The sequence below is a fragment of the Arvicola amphibius genome, chromosome 12 (assembly GCF_903992535.2).
Source record: "Arvicola amphibius chromosome 12, mArvAmp1.2, whole genome shotgun sequence".
In the NCBI taxonomy this organism is placed as follows: Eukaryota; Metazoa; Chordata; class Mammalia; order Rodentia; family Cricetidae; genus Arvicola; species Arvicola amphibius.
The window spans coordinates 160,449,082-160,469,081 of NC_052058.2; the positions used below are offsets into that span (position 1 = coordinate 160,449,082).

The 20,000-nt window shown below is 44.4% G+C and overlaps 1 protein-coding gene across 1 annotated transcript in view; it reads left to right on the plus strand.

Moving 5' to 3' along the window:
- Positions 1–517: 517 nt before the first annotated feature.
- The window catches only part of LOC119802519 (lysosomal Pro-X carboxypeptidase-like), a 55,620-nt gene continuing 36,137 nt past the window's right edge, over positions 518–20,000 (plus strand). The window contains exon 1 of the mRNA XM_038313449.1: positions 518–655. The gene's annotated coding sequence lies outside the window, so the exon portion shown is untranslated. The remainder of the gene's footprint in view (positions 656–20,000) is intronic.

Here is a 20,000-nt window from a genome sequence, read left to right on the forward strand (position 1 = left end):
CCTCCTCCTTCCTCTTTTGTGAGTAGAAAGGACGGTCACGCGTGGTGCACACAGTTGCTGCGGTGGTTGAGTGAGCGGAGGTCACATAATGTTACCACGCCCGGTGATGATCGCCAGTCAATTTCCTTGGAGTCTTTACTGATGCCCTTATGTGGGCATCTGCTGAGAACAGAGCTGTTGCAATGGGGCTGCGGTGCTAGCAGCTTGGCAGTGACAATCAGGCAGTCCTAAAGCCTGACCTGACGGAGCAGTAAGCTTCCGGAAGTCATAGAAAACGGTGGTGCGAGCCCTGGCTGCTGTGTTAGGGCTAACTCGGAGTACCGCCAAAGGGAAGGGGGGCTGGAAGGAGGACAGATGGTGCCAGAGGGAACCGAGCTGCCTGGTTTTGGGTTTCTCAAGGGAGCCTGCAGCCTGGAGCTGTGGGCTGGGCAGGCGCGCGCTTCTGCCGGTGGCCTTCTCTCCCTGCCACCCGCCCTGCCGGCCAGCCTGAGCCATGGGCGGCCTGGCTTTCCTGCTCCTGCCTTTCCTGGCACCTGTGGCCACCGCAGCCATCAATCCAGCCCTGAGGGCCCTCGCCAACCTAAACTTGCAAATCTTCCCCACATTCCAACCTAATGAGGCCAATAACTACTCAGTGTTTTACTTCGAACAGAAGGTAATAGGGGTTGGGAGCTCAAGGTCCCAGATCCCAGCTATTAGATCGTCTATCCTCGGAGGTTAGACACCAGAACATACCCCGAAACCCAGACTTCTTAATGCCTAGGACCTGTTCAGTCTTTCGCTCATAGTTTACAGAAACCAGGCATTCAAATTTCTCCTTCCATGGCCACTTACTTAATATCGCCCCTCCCCCACCAACGGAAATGTATTCTCTTCCAGTTCTGGAGGTCAGGCCCCCAATACTTTAGATTTTTGCTCATCTGTAGCTGACTGGCTACCACTAACCCTGCGTGCGCCCAGCCAAGGGCCTCGACCGGAACTCCCTTTACTTTCTCCAAATTCAAACCGCTGGGGGTCAGTTCTGGCCCCTAGCTTAGCATGGCAATCATCCTTTGCCCCGTGGCAGCTCCTAAACATGAATTCCAATGCCTTTACCTTTGAGATAATGCAGAATATTAATCAAATCTGGAGTGCCAGCCTGTCGTCTTTGTATCAGGCCAAAGTTGGCCTTCTGGGCGTTTAGTAAGTGTTTAACAGGACCGGTTTCCTTCTAATGCTGAACATGTACAGCGTGGGCTTATAGCGGGGGCTGAAGGTCTGTGTTCAGATCTGACGTGGATGAGTTCAGGTCTCTGGCCTGTAACCTGAGTTCCGGGTTTTACGAAAAGCTTTCTGAATGCTTCGTGCTTGTCTTCACATTTTCTTCGTGCATTGTCCCACAAGTCTGGATGGAAGAGGTCCTCAGGACCTGTGCCAAGGAGTCCTAACGAGTTTGCATTTCTAGGAGTCAGAACAGAGAAAGGCATGGGTTAGAAAGTGCCAGACTCTGTTCGTGAAGAGGCAGATCAAGAATCCTACTCTGCTAACTCTGTAACCTTGGACAAAACAACTCACAGTTCCTGAGCCTCCTTCCCTCCATGCTGTGGTGGTTAATGTTGGTTAAATAAGAGCTGATGTGTTTCTTAGCAGAGGAAGTTTAGATATCTTAAATAAGCATTTACCAATGAATGGTTACAGACCTGTGTTAAGTTTGGGTTGGAATGAAGGCATGCCATGGCTTTCCAGAATGATTTATGGGAAATGACTGGGGGAGCAGGGAGGTTGGTTTGAAACAGGGTTTCTCTGTGTGACTTTGGAGCCTATCCTGGAACTCTCTTTACAGCCCAGGCTGGCCTCGAACCCACAGAGATCTGCCTGCCTCTTCCTTCCAAGTGCTGGGATTAAAGGTGAGTGCACCACCAGCTGCTGGGAAATGATTTTTAATCAAATCCTTTGGACTGGTGAAGGAGAGGAAATATTCTAATTTTGGCAGAGGTACCAAGAAATGGAAGTCCTCTCCTGGGACAACTGCTTCAATCCTTTAGACAGCATAGTTTCTGCCTTCATAAACCCCAGTGTGTTTTATACATTGCTGAGGAAATTGAGGACTTGTGGGTGGAGCCAGTCCCAAGGCACTACAGCTGGGTAAGTGGTGAGGGTTTTAGGGGGATGCAGAGGCTCTTCTCCCTGTGACCTCTTCTCAGCAGGAGCATTCTGTGTCTATTTGTTTTTGGGGTTGTCTGTTTGTTTGGCATCCTATTGTTAAAAGTTACCCTGAGAAAAGACTGTTGGAGTAGATACTGTCTAAAGTCCCTTTTGAGGATGAAGAAAAGAGGCTGTCAGAAGAGAACGGAAAGGTAGAATCCATTTCTGCTGATATTTCTTCACCTTAGCTTCCTCGGCCGCCCTTCACTCTTTAGAAATGTAATTAATTCTCTATCTGTTTCCATTTTTGGTGGTTTGCAAAACCTGTTTGGCTTGACTCAGCAATTTTTACCTACAGGTTTGGATTTAGTTTATATTTCAGGTCATAGGTTCCATATGTATATTTATTATCATAGAGTAAATTTTCTTAGATGAACTGATTGAGGTTTGCTGCATTTTTAAGAAAAGCTCGTACCCACGTATTTATTGCACCGTACAGTAGCTGTCTGTTTATGGTCTCCATATTTTTAAGTAGAACAGCTATGGCGTTAAAAATTAACTCTATGTTAATCTTTTTAATAGAGTCCCTGAAATACTTTTATGTTATCTCTTTACTACTCCACCCTTTTGGGGCAGTACTGGTGATTAAACTCAGGTCTTGTGTAGGCTAGGAAAATGTAATAGCTAGCTCTAATTGTCTAATTGTCTTGGCTTCCCCACAAAGGTGGGTGAATGTGTGTTCAAACTTTAGATCTTTCTGCCTCCCACTCCTGGCTCCACTTGGGTGCTGAAATTAAAGGCAGGGTAACTGCCTTTCTTAACTCTTTTATGCCGCCTAATATCATTATTATATAATTATCATATTATATAATTATCATTATAGTTAAAGTTTGGTTTCTGTCTAAGGTTTCTTTGCCTGTCATTACATTTGTCCAGGAAACCAGGTTAGTCCTGGAGGTCCTTATATACACAGAAAGGGTATTTTAGGGAGTAGCTCCTGTAAAAGATATAATCTATTGTCCATCATAACTTAAAAACATTATTGCATAGTGTTTTGTCTGCTTGTATGTCTGTGTCTCATTTATGTGCCCATACCTGAGGAAACCAGAACAGAGCATCAGATCTCCTGACACTGAAGTTACAGATGTTTGTGAAATGAACCCAAGACCTTTGGAAAAACAGCCAGGGCTCTGAACTGATGAATAATCTGCACCCTTCTTAGGGTGCTGATAGCTTGCAGGATAAAGGCCAAACACTCGGGCATAGAGTACGTTGTTCCTCACCATAAAGCTCCAGCGCTACGCTCTGCTGCTGCTCCTTTCCCACACATTGCTGCCTTAGCATCCTGGAGCGAAAGCTTCCATGAATCTTGCAGTTTGAGCAATTCTGTTGGAATATAATCCATAGTTTCCACCTTTATCATCTTTCTTTGTAGACATGTCCTTCTATCTCAGTTGAAATGCTGCCTGTTTTCTGAAACCTTGACTTTAAGGCAATTTGGCTGGTCTTTTTCTTTTGGTATTCTTCATATTCTGAATGTATCCTTCTAGCTTGAGAGCATCCTCCAGCACTTCCAGTAGAAGAGCTACAAAAAGTGTAAGAGGTTTCCATTTCCAACTTGAGAGGAAGGTTGGGAAGTAGGTGGTGAGCGCATGGTTAGCCACAAGAGCGGTAAGAAAAAGCCCTTGAGACAGCCAAAGCCACAGGCCAAGGAATGGGCAGAGTAGACCTCTCAAGCTGCATCAGAAAGAGGAGATGAAGGAATAAATGCAAGGGGATAAAAAATCAAACGCCAAGGACACTTTACATCCCCACCCCTCAATACAGGAGCAAATAAGAAATCCACCCCTGAATACAATAGTAAATTAGAAATCTGGAGAAAAGTCAGTCATTTCTCTTGTGTGAGATTTCACTGGCACCATTAAAACCCCTGTCTTGATGGCCATCACATCGTTTCCCACCCATAGCTAACATGCTTTGTTGGAGTCTTGTTGTACATTTGAAAATACAAAAGCATAAGACATAAAGCAAATTGCTGTTAGCATAATAAAGGGGGTGAATCGGGACTACAGAGCACTAATAAAGCAAGCTACCACCATTTAATTGACAGAAATAATCCTGTATTTTTCTACTAACATAACACTTTTCCAATTAAAAATGTAATTATTTTTAGTACTTTTAATTAATTATTTTTTTCTTGATCTTTTGAGAGTAGGCCTCATGTATTCTAGCTTGGCCTAAAACTTACCATGAAGCTGAGGATGACCTCAAACTCCTGATCCTCTTGCCTCTTCATACCTATCACAAATATGTACTACCACACCCAGCTTCTATCCTTGGTTATTTCTTTTTTATTCAGCTTTCAAAATCTTCAAGTGTTGACTTAGTAGGAATATTTGAATTCTTCTACTTGAAAAAGGGGAACGAGGAGAGCCGAGGAATAACTTGACAGGACAAGTTCTAGGACATCTGGGCACATCAATCCCCTAGGTGCCTGAGATGCCAGTCAGAAAGGGCTCCCAGTGGTGCCTGGTTGCAATTAGGATGTTTTGCTACCTGCTGCCTTCCCTTCCGCTCCATCTTCTCAGGCTAGAATGAGTCCTGACTTCACTGTTAGCGGCAGAGTTTCATAGGCAGCCTGGTGGGTGTAGAAGGAGCAGCGGGCTGCATTCCGGCTTCCGGCTCTGGGCCGCCTGGCTAGCTTATGCCCCGAAATAACAACACACAAATTGTATTTATTTAAATATTGTCTGGCCCATTAGTTTTAGCCTCTTATTGCTTAATTTTTATACCTTGACTAACCCATATTTAGTAATCTGTGTAGCACCACGAGGTGGTGGCTTACCAGGAGAGATCTTAACCCTGCGTCCGACTCAGAGAGGAGAGGCATGGCAACTGCCTGAGGTGTGTGCCTGACTCTGCTTTCTTTCTCCCACAATTTTGTTTTGTCTACTCTGCCTACCTAATTTTCTGTCCTATTAAAGTGCCAAGGCAGTTTCTTTATTAACCAATGAAAGTAACACATAGTCAGATGACCCTCCTCCATCAGGTGGGGAGAATTCCTTCTTGCTGAGGAGAGGTCTTTGTTCCAGTCATCCCTTAAAGAGGCATCTGAGGAGGCTTACTCAAGTTAGGGAGTGTGTGGGGAAGAGTCAAAGCACACTGATTTATATGCTAGTCTCATCCACACAAAAATAAGCCCCCCAAAAATAATAGCTTCAGTGAAATATCCAAAATTGTGTTTGACCCAATATCTGCCATAACCCATAACCCATCCCTACCAACAGAGAAAATGAGCAATCACACCTACTAAAATTGCCAGGTTTCAACATGGTAACACTTGAAAGCACACAGGATCCTCCTTCCCACAGACTGTAGCTAAGCCTCTGCACCCATATATTAGCGATTTAGTTACTGCAGGACCCCTTGCGCATCACATAGAGTGACTTTTTTTATCATGCATGTGAGAAAACAAGCCCGAAGACACAAAGTAAGTCCATTCAAATTTAAATAGCTAATACATAGTAGAGCGGACAGTTATGGTCAGGTTGGTATTTTAATTCTTTTCTCTTTCCACTATATCACAGAATATGTGTGGTCTTGAAAAATCAAAAAATTTAAAAGGTAATAGCATTAAGTTTTAGTTGAGTATCACAGGAACTGATCCCCCTTCAAATATGTTGGAGCCATGATACAAGTGCCCCTTATGGGAGTTTTCCATAGGAGCCCACATGTAGTAGAAAGCGTGCTATATTTATCTACACCCAGTGAGTCTGGCCAACTACATTAATAACCCCGTTTAAACAAAGAACTACAGGCCGGACAATGACTCTGACTCATCAGATAGGAGAGTAAGGAAGTACTTGTTATTCTTGGTCGATTTTTATTTCTATGGAGTGTGAGGCAGGGTCATGCTGCAGACACCGTCCTTTTAAACACTCGGAAACCTCTGCCACTTCCTGAGGCTGATGGCTTCTTCCTCTGAGGGAGCAGCTCAAGGGACACAGCATGGAGCAGGGTGACAGCTCTCTTGTCCTTGGTGCTAATGGGCTTCCTTTCTTCCCCCCACCCCCCAACAATTGACTTTAGATGATACCAAGCTGTGCAGATGGATGATAGAGACTAGGAGCATTTTTCTTTGCCTGTTTATATGGTCTGTGTTTAAAATACGGCTGCTCTTTAAATAGCAAAGAGCTCATGTTTACTGAGTACTTTTCTGGAAGTATCTGTGTATATGTGTGTGTGTGTGTGTGTGTAAGTGTAATGTGTATGTACAAAATTCAGTGTGCTCAGGTAGTTACTTGCCATCTGGTATGGAAGCCTTTCAATATTTGAAGACCTTGATGAAGAATGGTTTTGGTTCCCCCAGGGTAGTCAGCACTTGAAAGGCAGGCTATTGCTTATGTTTCTTAATGTTCCTCCAACAGTGATGTCCTGATTTAGTTTTTGTTGTCAATTTGACACGACCTAGAGTGACCTCAAAGAGTGAACCTCAATAGAAGAAATACCTACATCAATTTGGTCTGTATTCACATCTTTGAGGAATTGTCTTGATTGCTGGCTGGTGTGGGAGCTCCCAGCCCACTGAGGGTGGTTCCATCACCCTCTATAAGAAAGCTCTATAAGAAAGCTTCCTAAGTGTAAATCTGGTAGCAAGCCAGGAAGCAGGGCTCTTCCATTGTTTCTGTTTCAAGGACTTCTCTTCATGTTCCTGCCCTGATCTCCTGCCCCAGTTCTCTTCACAATGGACTGTGACCCAGAAGTGTAGGATGAAAACCCTTACCTCCCCTGGATACAGCAGGTACCCAGTACAGGTTCAGATAATAACAAGTATTAGGACTGTCACCTAACCCTCCTCGATCCCAGCCTCCATGGTATCAAACATCTAAGTTATACAGGCCTTACGGAGATGAGCGATTTCCTTATGTTGACAAGGGATGGCCTAGAAGCAGGGTGAGCAGGAAGTATCTGAAAGGAGGTGTACGGAATGAGAGTCAGTGGGGAAAATGCCAAGATGAAAACAGCTTCACAATGAGGAAAAGGGTCCTGGCTCTCGCTCAACGGCTTGCTGATTTTCCCTTGATAACTAAATTACCCCTTGTCGAGGACCATGTCAACTGAGGGAAAAGAACCCCCCTCCCCACTTGCTTCTCCTCTAGCTTCCCTTGGGCTTTTATTTATTCCCCATCTTGCTTTCCTGCCATGTGCTTGCACAACTGTGGAGCCGGCTGAGAATCTCTGACTAGCCTGGTGTTTCTAAAGGCTACTTAGAGTGAAGCAGTGGATGGGGGGGGGGGAGGCTTCGTGGGGAAAAAGATCTGCTTGTAAGCATGAGGACCTGAGCTCTGCTTCCAGCACTCCTGAAAAAGCTGGGCAGGGCCTGCTGCGACCCTAGTGCTTGCAAGGGGAGTGGCAGACGCAGGGGTGTCTCTGGGGCTCACTGGCCTCTATCATAGCTCCAGGTTCAGTGAGAGGCCCTGTCTCAGGGGAAATAGGAGAGCGAGATGGAGCTGGCCAATCAAAATACTCCTATTGCCTTTGTGTGCGCCCAGCCACATGTACTTGCATACACAGGTAGGCATGTGACTCCACATGAAAAGAGACACAGGCTGCAACAAGGGAGACATCTCAGGTTTAGTCATCATCCATCTGGGGCATGCTGTGGGTGACGAAAAGCAAGCAATTCCTAAAAGGGTGACCTCTGAGGTCTGAGGCCACAGGAGGAAAAACGTTACCACTTGCAAGTGGTAGTAATTATTTTCTCGTTGTGGGGGGCGGGGCTGTTGTTTTAAGGGGGGGAGGAGAAGTAGAAATGGCAGACTAATCACAGTCCCTGAGTCAGTTCACCTCCAAGGTGCCCCTCTGTTTTCCACTGACTTATTATGTAAGCGGGAAGCCTTATGGTGAAGGTTTTCTCGTTTGTGTTATTTAGGGCAATTCTTTCCCTCGTGAGGCTTCCTCATTAAAGGCTTCAGCGCATCATTCTGTTGTTGTGTGAGAAGAGAGCCGCGTCTCTGGAAAAATCTATCCCCAAACTGTTTTCCAGGTTCTCCAGGGTCACGTGCCAGAAAGTAAACAAAGACACACAGCTCTGATACATAATTGGTGTGCTTTGTTAGTATCCCATTATGAGCTCTCTGATGGCTATTATCCACATCACAATCGTTTGCTATAACCCGATAAACGTTGAGCCTTTGCTGCTGGCAGGGACTTCTAAGTTCACCGCCTGAGATGCTCGTCATCCCGTAGGGAAGGTTTCAGTTCTCCTTTATGGACGGGGCAGCTCAGACTCAAGAGATAAGGGCAATGCTCGCTGGAAGTGGTTACTAGCAAGAAAGTGGCACCGTTAACATTTCAATTGGGGGTTTGTATGCTACAAAAACTGGGCACTTTGCAATGCTCTGAATGAACGCAGTGGCAGAGCAATGTGGTGACCTCTGTACGGAGGACTTACAGGATCACACAGAGCAGGTTCGCTCCTTTGGCCGTGGCTTGTCCTACAAAGCCTCGTGGAGGGGAGAGCACAGAAGTGCTTGGAGGAAGATGGTATGATGGAGGGTTTTCTGCAATGACTGAGGGAGAAAGGCATTGCAGCCAGAGGTGCTTTGTGCGCAGAAGCCCGGAGACTGGAGGGATGTGCTGTTGCAGAAGCATTCTGAAATGTGAGGTGAGAGGGGCAGGTTGCAGGAGGTGAGGAAGAGGAGGGTGGGCAGGGCCCAAGACAGGCGCCATCCACTTCTCAGAGAGCTGGCTTTCACTGCAGCCTCTTAGGTAGCGCTTGGCAGACCACGTCTCGTTTTTGCTGTTCTTAACCACGTTCATCACATGTGCTTCTTGCACAAAATAATTTTTGTTGCCCTGTTATCACCTCCTTTGACTAGCCTGGCCAGTTTTATGCCAAGTTGGCACAAGCTAAAGTCATCGGAGAGGAAGAAACCTCAATTGAGAAAATGTCTCCATAAGATCCAGTTATAGGTAGGCAAGCGTGCAGGGCATTTTCTTAATTAGTGATTGATGGGGAAGAGGGTCCAGCCCATTGTGGGTGGGAAAACCCTGGGCTGGTGTTCTAGGATATGTGTTTTAAGCCACTTGAGGAAGTCAGAAGGGGCAAATCAGTAAGCACTCCGCCATTGCCTCTGCATCAGTTCCTGCTTCCAGGTTCCTGTCAGATTTGAGTTCCTGCCAGTGGCGCCCCTCAATGTGACTTAGGATATGTAAGCCAAATAAATCCTTTCCTCCCAAAGTTGCTTTTCGTCATGAAGTTTCATCATAACAGTAGCAACCATGGCTAAGATGGCTTCCTTGAGAAACAAAGAGGTTAAATTTAACCCTTGTTTCTAATATGGCCGAACATACAACGTAGGCACTCAAAAATGGGAGGGTGAGAAAGGCCTCACGCAATTGGGAAGAATGGATCAGTGTTAAGTGCAGCCATTTATATGTTTATGTTACTCTTCTATTTTTTCAAGGTGGAATTGCTTCTCAATAATCTCAGGTTCTGTTTACATAACCCAGTGCTGACCTGCCACTAAGGGAATGGTCACAGAGAATCTCTGGTGGTGCCCAGGCCAGCACTGTAACACACTGAGCTGTGTAACCTAAGCCCTGCTGGTATCAGTCTTCTGGTACCATATCATACTTCTTACTGTTTTGATCTTGTCCTCTTTTATTTTCTTCCTGACCCTCTTCCACAAAGGCCCTTGAGCCTTGGCCATGGCATAACGTAGATATTCCATTTGTGGTGAGCACTCCATTGACACTTAGTCTCTGCACTTTGACTTGGTGTTCCTGTGTCAACCACTATTCATCGCATGAAGAAACTTCTCTCAGAGGAGGTGTGGGAGCTGCACTAGTCTATGGGTGTAGAGATTCAGATTTAGAGGGATGTTTGATACTAGGTTAATTTAGCATAATAACAGTGGTTGGCTAATTCCTGGGGACTGTGAGCTACCAACTATGGGTTCTTGGCTCAGGTTTACAGCACCAGGTATGTGTTTCCTTCTGTGGAAGAGCCCTTAAATCCAACCAAATAGCAGTTGGTTGTCTTTATAACATTCATGCCACTATTGCATCCTAGCGCATATCTAGACATGTTGGTCATTATTGTCATTTACAAGGTTCACAGCTGGGTAAGACTGCTGATGACTTCCCCAGTAAGCATCCATGGTACCTTCCAGCAGGAAGCAAGCTTCCCAGCCAATACCAAGCTGATTTCTCCATGACCTATGACCAACTGTGTGGCGTCTTCAGAAATAAGGTCTTCCTATCACGTCCTGAGGGGTAGCCAAGAGCAATGTCAATGGCCGGTGTTGTTTGGGGGTTTGTGTGTCTGTCTTAGTTAGGGTTTCTATTGATATGACTAAACATCATGACCAAAAGCAACTTGGGGAAGAAGGGGTTTATTTCAGGTTTTACTTCCAGTCCATCACGGAGGGAAGTCAAGACAGGAACTCAAGCAGGGCAGGAATACGGAGGTAGAAAGTGATGCAGAATCCGTGGAGAAGGGCTGCTTATTGGCCTGCTCTCCATGGCTTGTCCATCCTGCTTTCTTGTACCATATAGGACCATCTGTCTATGGATGGTGCCATCCATAATGGGTGAGACCCTTCCGCTTCAAGCATTAATCAAGAAAATGCCCTACAGTCTTGCCTACAGGCTAATCTTATGGAGGTGTTTTTTTCAGTTAAGATTCCCTCTTCCCAGATATGTCTAGGCTTGTCAGACTGACAAAAGTCAATCAGTGCCGGGTTTCAGGGACTCAAGGAGAAATATTGAGTTCTTTGTTTGTCAGCCATGGCTTCTGGAAGGAGCATTATCCAGTCTGTAGGGAAATGTCCAAGTAAACACTCTCCCTCTCCTCTCTTGCACACACACACACACACACACACACACACACACACACACACACACACACACTTTTCTAATTGTCTTCCCACCTCCTTCTTTGGCCCATGTCCCATCTAAACTTCACCCTCCTTCATCTCACCTACCAGTCCTTCTCCCTGAAGATCTTTCTCCCCCATCTCTTCCTGAACGGTTCCTTACTAGATCGCTGGTTTCTAGAGGTACTCCAAGTAAACGCACAAATCTAGATATTCAACGCTACGATCCGCATATGAGCGAGCCCACGGGATGTTTACCTTTCTGGGTCTGCTAACACAGACCTCACTGAATATGATGCTTTCCAGCTCAGTCTATTTACCCGGAGGTTTTATTTTTCTTTAGAGCTGACTACGGTCCTGTTATCTAGGTAACACATTTTCATCATCTGCTCATCAGATCATGGACACCTACGCTGTTCCCGTGCCCTAGGTACTGTGAATAGAGCAGATGAAGACAGAGATGAATATGATGTCTCTGTTACGGGAGACAGAGTCCTTTGGGCATCTCCCAGGAGTGGCGAGGCCGGGTGCTGTGCTAGGTCTGTTTCTAGTTACTTTAGGAACTGCCACACTGATCATCATGTTGGCTGCACCAGTTTGTTTTCCCACCATACACAAGAGACCCAAAAATTCCACCAGGAAATTCCTAGAGCTGGCCAACGCTTTCAGCAAAGTGGCAGGATAAAAAAGTCAGTAGCCTTCCTCTATCCTAAAGATGGCCAGACAGGAAAAACACAAACAAACAAAACCAGAGAAACAATCTCATTCACAGTAGCCTTAAAAAAGTAACCCTAAAACACTTAGTCAAGGAATTTAATAAAGACTTCTGCATTGAAAAATTGTAAGTGCTGAATAAACTGTAGAGACCACTCATGCATGTGGATTGGTAGACCACTCATGCATGTGGATTGGTAGACCACTCATGCATGTGGATTGGTAGACCACTCATGCATGTGGATTGGTAGACCACTCATGCATGTGGATTGGTAGACCACTCATGCATGTGGATTGGTAGACCACTCATGCATGTGGATTGGTAGACCACTCATGCATGTGGATTGGTAGGGTTAAAAATGTCAAATTGGTCATCCTACCAAAAGTAAGTTATAGATTCAATATAATCTCCATCAAAATTCCAATATAATTCTTCCTGGGAATTGAAAAGCAATCTTAAAATTCATGTGGAAGCAGGAAAATACTAGAATCCACAGATTTTACACTTATATTGGATTCCTATTATTTTGGATTTAATAATAGTTTTGCTGATAGGTGATGTGTATGTCAGTAACCACAGAGCAAGACAACAGGCAAACAGCTCTGACATGGAGCAAGCTTGACACGGGAGCCCAGGAATGAACAAATGCTTCACAGGGAAAGTGACATTGAATAGCTGGAGCAACGGGCAGCCTTCAGCATGAACAGCTGAACTTTCTTTGGCTTCCTTTGAGAAAGATCTATTTGCCCGCGGCCATTCTGTAACCATGCTACCAAAACTAGGCCTGCCTCTGGAACATGGTCAGAGTGGAACTCATTGGGGGAGTTTGTTTCTTTGTTTTCTGTTTCCTGTGTTCTGTCACTATACCGTAAATCCTGCTAAGGCAATGATCACATGTATACACCTTTACCACTGATCCCACAGCGGCTACTCAAGAAACATGTGCCCAGCGAGGTCATGTGACCGCTGACTGTCATTTCTGTGTGTGCATCCTATTAGCTCCAGGCAGTTGTTAGCCAAGATGTCAATGTGGTGCCAAAAGCACCTAAAAACAATCCAAGGAAGCCGCTTGGCTGCATTTTTGAACTTACTGCTATTGTTCTGAGTGTTTTAGTTTCAGCTGAGGATGTCCTCCCGCTTACCAAAGTGCTCTGTAGCTTTTCAGATCATGATGAGCGATCCCTGGGGACTATTTTACAGGGAATCAGTATGGAAAAGTTGATGCTGGAGTTCCCCAGGGGACAGCTCAGGCCTTACTTTCTTCAGTTGCTTCCTTTTCTGGAGCCTATTCACTTGGGGACTCCGTAAGCTTTGCTTTCTACAGGAGTGTCTTACAATTGTCTTATGATGCGATAATACCAGTATGCAGTGTTGTATAAAAATATTGATGTGTCTGTGTGTGCTTGTGTGAGAAGGGACACATTCATGGAGGCTGGAGGGCAATGTGTGCATGCAGGAGCCCATGGAGGCCAGAACGAGGTGTTGGAGCCCCTGGAACTGGAATTACAGGTGGTTGTGAGCTATCGTATGGGGTCTGGGAACAGAATCAGACTTCTCTGCAAGAGCATTAAGTGCTCTTAACTACTGAGGCATCTCTTTAGCACCAAAATTCAAAGCAACTTCCAAGACCATTGTTCAGGGGTTCTCAAACTGTGATTTATAGAAGATCCTCTTTGGGTAAGGAAGGTTTGCATTTTTAACGTTCTGATGTAGTATTGGCTTGTATCTGCTACTCTTTAAAAACAGCTTTGCAGGAGCGTCATACAATGGACTGTGTTATGTGTCTCCAGACCTATTCATCACCTGCCCACTGCCTTCCTATGCTCTCTTTCTGTTTCACATCCTCTTCCCACATAGTCTTCCGGCTTTCAGTTCACATATATTTTCATATTCCATTATCTCTCTTTTAATTCTTCCCAACCCCTCAGATACATTTTGCTTCTTTTATGGTCTCTTTTCTACTTTCATATCCCAAACACAAGCACGCTTACTTGCTATAAATACACACACATAAATGCATATACATTTTGATTGATCTTTGTACAGAGTAAGCAATGGGGGTCTAGTTTTATATTTAACACATAGGTATCTTGTTTTCCCAGAAGCCATTGTAGAAAGGGGTGTCCTTTCCCCAGTGTGTGTTGTTATAGCATTTGTAAGACATCAGGCATTTGCAATGGTGTGGGTTAATTTCTGGGGCCTTCTTTTCTAGTTCAGCCATGAGACAACCACACTATACTAGATCCAGTGGGATTCTAACACTCACACCACGCTAAATAGAGTTAAGAGCAGACAGCAGTGAGCAGGAGAAGGCCCAGCAGAAGCCAGGGTGTTCTGGAGAAAATCCCCCCACCCCCAGGGTTTTGTCTCTCTGGACCACACTCATCATAGCTGCGCTATCGGGTAAGCTGGACTCCGTATGCTCCATTGCCTGCTGCAGTTCCCCTGTCATGGCCACTGCCAAGTAGCCAGCTTTTTGTTTACTTGGGATCCTGTGCAGTTCTTTTCTATTGCATGAATGTCAGACCTGATCTTTAATTTCTTGCTGCATGCTAATTTTGCATTTTTTCTTGTCCTAAGACACACACACACACACACATATACATATCTATCTATCTATCTATCTATCTGTCTATCTATCTATCTATCTATCTATCTATCTATCTATCTATCTATCTTCAGGTAAATTACTTGCTAAATATCTCATCTTTAAGGGCTTACAGGTGTAAAACTTCCTCACAGAACCATTTTAGGTGTGTCCCAGATGTTCTGAGAAGTTGTGTCTTCAATTTTCAGTTGATTCCAGGAATTTTTAATTTGCTCCCCATTTTCTTTATTGGCCCACTTTGAGAGTGTGCTGTTTAAAGGTGATTTTCACAAAATCCCTGCACTTGAGAGATAGGGAGAGGAGGAACAGCAACTCAGGGTCATTCTCACCCCACACAGCAAGCTGGAAACCTGTCTCCATTATATGAGAAACTATCTTATTTTTTAAAGTGCTTGGTTCAGTTTTCAAGGATTTGCATGTTGGTTTATCTAGCTGTTGGTTTCCATATTTGTCCCACTATTAGCTGATAAGAGAGACGAATTTATTTTAGTTCATTTTGTATTGGTTGTTTCATGTTTTTGAGACAGGGTTTCTCTGTTGTAACCTTGGCTGTTCTGGAATTCACTCTGTAGACCAGGCTGGCCTTGAACTCAGAAATCTGCCTGTCTCTGCCTCCTGAGTGTTGGGATTAAAGGTGTGCACCATTAAGGCTTGTTTATTGTTGGCTGTTACAGAGAAGGTTCCATGGGCTACTGAGAATGCATATTCCATATATGTTGGGTAAAATATTCTATAGATATCTGTTATGTCTATTGATTGATCTGTGGTGTTGTTTAACTCTAAAATCTCTGTTGAGTTTTAGTTTGGAAAACTCATATAGAGATGAAGAGGACTTCATATAGAGATGAAGAGGACTTCATATAGAGATGAAGAGGACTATTCAAGTCATCATTATTTCTTAGGACCTATTAAATGCTCATTAGTGTTTGTTTTATGAAGTTGGAAACGTCCATATTTTGGGCATATGTACTTAAATTGCTAAATATATTCTTGATGAGTTATGCCCTAAATATGTCGTGACCCTTCTTCATCTCTTCTAGTTGTGTTTGAAGTTCACTTTATCAGGTAACAAGAGCTATGCAGCTCCAACTCTGGTTTGCTGTCAAATCAAATCATTGCTTTTGTTACTGCGGTGTGCTCCCATCCTCTAAGCGGTGGTGATGGCCGTAACTAAGGCCAAGAGAAGGGGACTGTTTCCTAAGAAGACCCACATAAGACAGGACGGGATGGACAAGCAAGGGCGGGGGAAGAGAAAAACCCTGAACGACAGCACCCTAACATCTGCAAAACTCGCAAAGTAGAAACGCGAAAAGCATGAAGAAGGGAGCCGATAGGACACCTCCCAAACGCTCCCAATTTCTGAATATTCTAAATAAAAAACTAAATAGTTGAAATACCAGACAAAGAACTGAAGACGATGTTCTAAAAACAGTCCGCAGCTTCACCGAGGACTTACTGTGCTGAATGAAATAAGGAAGGTCCTGACCAAGGTTAGAAAACCAGCAATATCAGTAAGAAAGTGAAAAAAGCATGTAGGAAAATTCTGCAAGGAATAGTGATTCTGGAATGGATGCATGAGCAAGCAAAGGATTAGAGATAGAAGCCATAGAGCAGGTTTCTATGAAACATGGATATTGGCGGGGGCCATAGCACCAGCGGGGCCATAGCACCAGCGGGGCCATAGCACCAGCGTGACTGTATGAAGGAAGAGGAAGGCTTTTCTAAAGATAAGTGAGGTAACTGAATCAGAAAAAAAAAGGGCCAAAAAAAACCCTTAAATTTTATGAAAGGCTTAGATACCTTTCCCAAGGTTCCCGACAGCTAAGTGGAGACGTCAGGAGAGGGGGTTGGGGGGCCGGGGGCCAGAGGGGACGGGACTGGACAGTTCCTCTAATAGCATTCACTACTATGGCTTTATTAACAAGAATGGAATCCTCAGTGTATCAAAATACACGGATGAACCACGAATACAAAGCAGACAAGGATTCTTCTAGCACATTGAGAATCAACACGGACATTGCCGTTGCCAGGAAGCGCCAGTATGTCAGAGCAGATGTACGGGATTTCGCGGAGGCTGTGGTTGCACCTGCGGATGGTCTAGCTGCGAACTAGCAGTGTTTGGCCTTTCTCCACGGCAGTGAGGGTAGGAGAGGATGCTGCAGCTGATTCAGAGCAGTCTACAAGAAGAGCATCCTCCTTCAAGGTGTGATCCTCAGAAGTGCTTTAAAGTGCAGCAACGACCCTGCCGCCAAAGGAAGATGATTGCTTCGTCTGGGACTCCAGATGCCCGCAGGGTCCACAGTCATCTCTGTGTCAGCAAAGCAGCAGGGGACTTGTGCGTAACTGTGGGCGACTTAGAACTTTTCTCACGGAATGAACCGTTTGTCTTTTGGAGAGCGTGTTCTCAGAATGGAACTGAAACGGTGGCTGTAGATCACACGATGTTCCAATATTTCCTTACAGTTGTGCCAACAAAGCTACACACATACAAGATGGGTGTCAGCAGACGCCCATCAGTTCCCTGCGACAGAAAGGGAACAAATCATTAACCGTGTAACAGAAAGGGAATGAATCATTAACCACACTGCAGGCAGCCGTGAGTCTCTGGAACACTTATGAATCATGATCTCAGTTCTCTCTTGGTGACAGTCACTGAGGAAAACACTCCTTTCTGGCAGTTTTTTTTTGTTTGTTTGTTTGTTTTTTGTTAAGACTCTGTGGTATTATTGGAGATATTTTTCAACAACAGACACATTACATGGAATTGGAAAATTTATAGCCGGAATAATCCGTTGTCATTTCAGACTTGGCTCCTACAAGATGGCCGTGCAAGCAACCACTGACCTCTTTTAGAAAACAATACACATCTGCACCTCCTGCATGGAGAAAGCTATTGGCCCGAAACATAAAACCTTTTCCAATAATAAAATGCTGTGCAATATATTCAAAGGAAAAAATATGAGAACCCAGAAAAATGCTTATTAAAAAAAAAGTAGACAAGGAAAACCAAACCGAATTTTTCTGTATATGTCGTGTTTGTTGCAAATGTGTTAGAAGAAACTATGCAGCTGCTGGAGAGTCATCCCAGCAGAGTGCCCCTGAAGACAGCGCTCTACCCTCTCCCAGCCAACGGGCAGCGTGGAGATCAGAGCCCAGAGGACGGAAGTGAAACTGTGTTTAAGGGAAAGGGCATTGGCAAATGCAAATGTGTGCGCCCTTTTGTTTTTTAAAAGATGTCTGGATAAAATGTGTAAAACACATGGAAAGCTAGTTAAAAAACTGTAATCAGATCACATGGTTAATAAAGGAAACGGGCTGGCCCTGTGTTATAGGCATGTTAACGTTAGCCATAAGGACAAGACCCTGCTGTCCCGTACTGGGCTCTGACTCAGGGGACTCCTTTCCTTTGAGCTCCCCTCAACTTCAGTTCCCTGACTGTTTGTTAATGGTTGGTTCTTAGAAGAGGAAGGTGAAGCTTCCCAAGGGCAGGAATATAAGTGCCATGATACATGACAGGTGTCACTCCCAGCTTGAGCATGGGGCACTGCAGGGAGAAGGAGGCACAGTTCAAAACTGCATCCTTGATAGAATTCCCAGCAGCCCAATAAAGAAGTAAAGAATTTCCTATTGCTTGTTACAAACAATGTTGTAGTGACCTTTTAAAGCTTGTCTCCCTATACACTCTATGGAAAATTATTAGACAATATTGACAATACTGTGTAGTTCAGTAGATGATACCAGGGTGCTCTACAAAGTAACTATAGAGTTAATTATACAAGGACATAAGGGATCTGCTGCTCCGCGTCTCTGCCTACCTTTACCACCTGCAGATTATACAAACCCTCACACACGTGAAAACCCTGACACACGTGAAAACCCTGGCACACGTAAAAACCCTGACACACGTGAAACGGTCACTCACCGTGATTTGTTTAGCAAGGCTGAAGGTTGTGTTTCTTTCTTCTTTTTCTTTTTTTTAAAAATCAACAAGTTATCAGTTACAATTGGAAAAGAGGTGTTGAGAACGGATCAGGGTGAAAAAGCAAAACCCACCTTTGTAGACATTGCGCGTCTACACTCAGTCATGAGGCTATCCCGCATTGTGCAGGGCAGCTGCCCTGGTTGGCAGCCTCTTTGCAGGTGCAGTCCCTGGGCCCACGTCACGTAGCCCCCAGGCAGCAGGTGCATCCACTCTGCAGCCTTTGCACTAGCAGGAGCCTGCAAGAGAGCGGTTGAAGTCATGATGAGGTGGAATCAAGGGACAGATTCTGACGGTTGAGCTAGCAAGTGGCATGAGTTTTTCCATATTTACTGGTCTAAGGTTTGTCAGATATGAATTTCCTAGTAATAACCTTTGCCCATTGTTTTGGCTTTTTCATATTAATTTGCAGGAAGGCCTCATATTCTGGGGATTATAGTCCTTGGTTATGTGTATTATGTTTTTACCTCCATAGCTTGTTTCCACTATTTAAATTTTGTCTTTTAACGAATAGAAGTATTTTGTTGGTTGATCTGGTTTTGATTTTGCTTTATTTTGTTTCATTTTTTTTTTTTTTTTTGTAAAATGAACTCAAGTCACCTAAACTGGCCTCAAACTCACTATGTAAGAGAGACTGATCTTTAACTCCTGACCCTTCTGCCTCTACCTCCCAGGTGATTACAGGAATGTCACACTATCGACCAGTTTAAAGGGTTTTTTGATAATAAACATATATTAAATTTTATTCTCTTAAAAAAAAACCCAAAAAGATAAAAGTTACCAATTTGTAAAACACCGAGTAAAAAGTGGAGTGTTGTATGTTCGTGCGGAGAGAAAAACATGGTTGAAACAATGTTCCGAGCAAGACAATGCCAGGTTGGAGGCAGCGTAGGCACCACTGTAAAACCAGGACGCGACTGCTGCCCCCAGGGCTCTGGGCAGAGCTGATGAGGCTTAAACAACTTGAGGGAGCCCTCTCAGGCGCTGTTAAAAGCCGCTGAATTTGTGTGCCAACCTTTTTCCTCTTGTGGTTCTTTTTTTCTTTTTCCTGGAACTTGCTCTGTAGATGGGGCTGGCCTCGAACTCATTCTTAAGGGCAGAGGCAGAAGTATCAGTCAATGCCTGGAGGCTACTTCATTGAGGGAGAAGACCGGGTGGGTTTCAGTTCCTATCAGACACATTGACAGAGGCGGCTTAGAGGGTGGCCTGTCACAAATTAATGTCTCAAGAGGATGTTTTTAAAGATTAAAGAAAAAAAAATGCTTTCTTGACAAGAGAATAGGCAGTGGGGGCGGTGGGGGGGGGCAATAGCAACAGCACACCTGGTAGCAAGGCGTCTGGAAACTGGCATTTTGTAGAAAGTAAAAATTTTTGGTTAAAATATGCAATATTGAGTTAAGAAGTTAACAGACAAATGATGTAATAACTTTTTAAGTTTCAAATATGAATCCAGGAAATTTCAAATAATGAGTGAGTCTTCTCTGAGATTTGGTTCTTTGTGTTTTTGTTTTGTTTGCTTGGTTTGTTTTTCTTTAGATTTTATAGTTGGACTAGAAAGTTGGGCTAGTTGCTCCAGAAAATTTTTGTTAGCGAGAACTGGGATGTTGGTCACTTGAGACTGAATGTTGCTTTTCCATGTCTACTTGCTAGAAAATCCAGTCAGTTTCAGGGAAGGAAATACTGATTTAGGAT